The 4,258-nt window shown below is 43.8% G+C and overlaps 1 pseudogene; it reads right to left on the minus strand.

The window, feature by feature from the left end:
* Positions 1-248: 248 nt before the first annotated feature.
* LOC101573493 lies at positions 249-2,604 on the minus strand (annotated as a pseudogene).
* Between the last annotated feature and the right edge of the window lie 1,654 nt (positions 2,605-4,258).

The raw sequence follows: 4,258 nt of genomic DNA on the forward strand, positions 1-4,258 counted from the left end.
GTCAGTGCAGAAGGAAGAGAGAGGCTTGATGGACGCCGCTGCAGCTGCTGCTCCTCCTCTTCTCCTCCTCTTCTCGTTATTGTTTTCTGCTGCATGAACTGCTGTCCTTTCCATTGGAGCCAGCGCAATATGGACTGAACCCTCCAGTAACTGTGAGCTAAATAAACCTTTCCTTCCTTCATTTTGAGTGTTGGGTATTTGTCCCAGCAATGAGTAAAAAGTAACTAAGACAGACCTTATATTTCCATTTAGTCAGTTCCTTGAATAGGTTCCAGGCTGGATCTAGCCTCATTGCTGTTAACTTCTTCACCGGAAGTTCTGGCTTCATTGTACAGCCTGACAGTACAGTCTGGTACCCAAATAGGTTGTTTAACATTCTCGGGAGTAACACAAGCATACCCTTTGCCCCAGGTGGACTGAGCCCCTTCCATTGTCTGGTATGGAGATCTCTCCAAAGGATGCTTTTTAACCTTTTTTTCTTATGTGGTTTGCCTTTCTGTTGCTATAAAAGTTTAATAGTATATATTAGCAAGTGAAGTTGGCAGGATTGACTTTCTTTTTGCTTTAATAAAGTTTTGATCATACGGTGAAAAACGTGAATTTTATATTTTGGAAGAGGAAGCCATACATTTTATCATTTAACCTAATATGACCTAAATATGAAAAAAAGCAAATTAATTTAACTTATCTGTAGGATAATGACACTCAATAACACCAGAGAAATTAGTTCAAAATCTAGATGGAGCCAATTAATATTACCAAATAAAGTGAAAATTATCAATGGTTGATCTGAGCAGTTTGGGGCACAATATATCTTTGTTGCACAGAGTGACCCAAATATGAAGAACTTATCATAGTTTGTACCCCTTTGGAGGCCACCACTAGGCCTTTTACTATTTAAATGGGATGTCAAAATTCAGCAACTATTTAAACTCTATGGCTTTTATTTATTTATTTATTTATTTTTTCTATGTAGTACAGGGTCTACAGAGTCTCACTACACAGAACAGACTCATAGTGATTCTCCTGTTTTCAGCCTCCCAAGCACTGGGATTATAGGTGTGCACCACCAAACCCAGTCTAAATCGCTATCTCAGTGCACCCCAGGGGCAGGGGCAGCAAGGCAGGCCAGTGATCGAACCCTGGTCCCCGTATCTACTTAAGCAGGTGCTTTAATCTGCTGACCTGTCTGACTGGCCTTTTTCCCCATGGCTTTTATTTATTTATTTATTTATTTATTTATTTATTTTTATTTGTTTATTTATTTTTATATTTTAGGGAAGGGTCTAGATTGGATTTGTAGTGATCCACCTGTTTACAGCCTCCCAAGAGCTGGGATTATAGGTGCTCACTACCACGCCCAGTCTCAATTGCTGTCTCAGCATGCCCTGGGGGCAGGGCTGGCATGGCAGGCCTGAGTATGGAACCCCTGGCCCCTGTACCTGCTTGCACACACTGCTCCAAAAAGGCCCTCAAAGGGAGACTTATCTTTGGGGATTGGGCCAAAGAGAGGAGGAGTAGCCCCAGAACAGAGGCAGAGGCAGGCCTGGTTGAAAAGCTGCTACTTCTTGGCAAATGAGATCTTTTTTTTTTTTTAATTTTTATTTATTTATTTGTGTGTGTGTGTGTGTGACCAGCTCAGCCCACCAGGGGGCGGGGCTGGCTGGCATGTGGTGCTGGGGGATTGAACCGCGGTCCCTGTGGTTTGCTAAGCTTGTTCTAAGTAGGTGCTTTAGACCACTGAGCCATCTCACCAGCCCTAAATGAGATCTTCATGGCATTGTTCTGGGTGATCTTAAAGCCCTGCAGGGCATCTTGAGTGGTCCCTCTCTGCACTTCATTGTCAAACTCCATGAAGGCGATATCATGCCACCCGGGCACCAGGTGGACCTCCCTGGTGCCCCACCCTGCACAGCCTTCTTGGCAGGGAAGTGGTTGAAAAGTATGGACAACATGAGCTCATTGGTCTCCCCTGGTGGGTTGGTCAGGAACAGGATGTGATTTGGTGGATTCGCTGAGAGTCTGGGCAGGTGGCATCTGCCTTGGCATAAGCTGCTGTGGGGGTATGGCCCCAGGAGGAATCTGGCCTGGTGTGAGGCCCGGAGGTGGGATCATGCTGGGAGGTGGTTTATAGAGTGGCTGGCCCAGCATGTGGCGCATGATGCGGGGAGCTTAGGAGATGGGTGGCATGCCCAGGACAGGGTCCTGGACAGCTCCCGCCACAGGGGCTGCTGCCCCACCCTGCACAGACTTCTTGGCAGATGGCGTCTTCTGGCTCTTGGGCTTCCTCTTCTCCTGCTCCACAGAAGTACCCTTTATCTTGGCAATGATATCCATCTCGGTCTTGGCATACTGGATGGGCATTGGCTTGTCATAGAAAGGGAAACCTTGCATGGAGCGCAGGGCATTGGTGGCACTGCTGACCTTGAAGATGACCAAAGTCTTCCCTCTCATCTTCAGGCTCCGAGACACCAGAGTATCCAGGATCTGGCCAAATTGGGAGAAGATGGCATACAGAGACTTCATCAGCTCATCTTTCTTGATCTTCTCATTGAGGTCGTTGATATAAATAGTGTGGTTAGGGTGGATATCAGGAACTGCCATGGTAGGGCAACAGGGCCACAGGTTCCATGAGCAGTGACAGCCAAGTTCTTCAACTCAGACCACCTACACAACTTTTAGAAGAGAGTTTGAACATTACCTATAAGTAAATAACCTATCTGGTTGTTTCCTACTGACAATAGAGCCAGGAAAAGCAGTATGAGTTCTAAGATGGATAATAAAGAGAAGCTGACTTCTGTTTTTAATAAGCTATTAAGTTTTATTTTGGCTGAATCGGGGATTGAACTCAGGCCCTTGCGCTTGCCAGGTAAGTGCTTATTCCACTGTGCCATCTCCCCAGTCCCCTAAGCTATTGAGTTTTAATTTGAAAAGATTTCTCCCTTATATTCACTATCAATAATTACCAATGTACAAATACACTTTAGCTAGTAATATCACTCCTTTCTACAATCAGACCTATGGTATCTTTTAGAATAAGGCTGAAAACTCCATATGAATTTTTTAAACTCTACAAACTGGGAGCTAAAGCGATTTTCTGCAGCCATCAGATCTAAAGGTGTGCTTCCACTTCCAGGGGTTGCATAGAAAAGATCTGAAACCCTGTATTTGGTTGAAATTTGTACTGGCCAATGGGAACCATGGGTGTCCCTTATTCTTTATCTCTGGGATCTGCGTTGTTGAGCCCATTCTCCAGTTTCCATGAGGTTGTAAGGATTGGCCATTCTCACCAAGTTTGGAGATGCATTCATTAGCTCTGTATTTACATTTTCTATATCTTGGACAAAGTCCAGGAGCAGTCTTGCTTATTCTTATTGCCTATTTCCTTTTTATCTTGCCCTTTTCTGCTCTTTTCTCATAAGACCCATTTTTCCACAGTTAAAACATTTGATAGGATTTTGTCTAAAAGAAAACGGTAAGGCAACTGCCAGTAAGTTAGCTTTGTATGGCTCTGAGCCAATATCAGTGCAGGCCTTAATATATTCTTCCAGTGATGCACCCTGTGCTTTGAAGGGATGCAGAGCCTTTTGACATTTGGTATTTGCATTCTCAAAAGACAAAATTTGTAACAATAAAGCCCTCACATCTGGTGCTCTAACTGTTTTGTTTATAGCCTCTCTTAATCAGGAGACAAAATCTACATATGGCTCCTTATTAGATTGGAGAACTTTAGCAAATGATTTATTTTTTATTTTTTTTGGCAGAACCGGGGATTGAACTCAGGCTCTTGCATTTGCAAGGCAAACACTTATTTTAGACTATCTCCCCAGCCTAACAAATGATTTTTGAGCCTGACCTTTTCACCTTTTCCCACACCCTCAAGTAACAAATAGCCACATCATCATATAGCAATTGGGCTTGGATACCAAGCCAGGCCCCTGAAACTCTGAGTTGATCTGATGAAACATTAACTGGGGGATTTTGTCCCCTGTTAACCCTCTCTTGAATATCTGCTTCATTTTTCCAAGTTCTAAACTGCAAATATTGGCTTGGCTCCAAAACTGTACAACAAAAAACTTCCCAATCATGAGGAATTAATCTGTGTTCATTTGCTAGTCCTTGCATTAACCCAATGACATAGGTTGATTGCGTACCATAGGCCCTGAAGGCCTGCTTTAAATTTTTAATGCCAGAGGTTGGTGTTCCCACTGTACATACCCCTGGGGAGATTGAACATTTGGTGGGTGTTGTTGAACCA

The sequence above is a fragment of the Octodon degus genome, unplaced genomic scaffold, assembly GCF_000260255.1.
Source record: "Octodon degus isolate 3935 unplaced genomic scaffold, OctDeg1.0 scaffold00090, whole genome shotgun sequence".
NCBI classification, from domain to species: Eukaryota; Metazoa; Chordata; class Mammalia; order Rodentia; family Octodontidae; genus Octodon; species Octodon degus.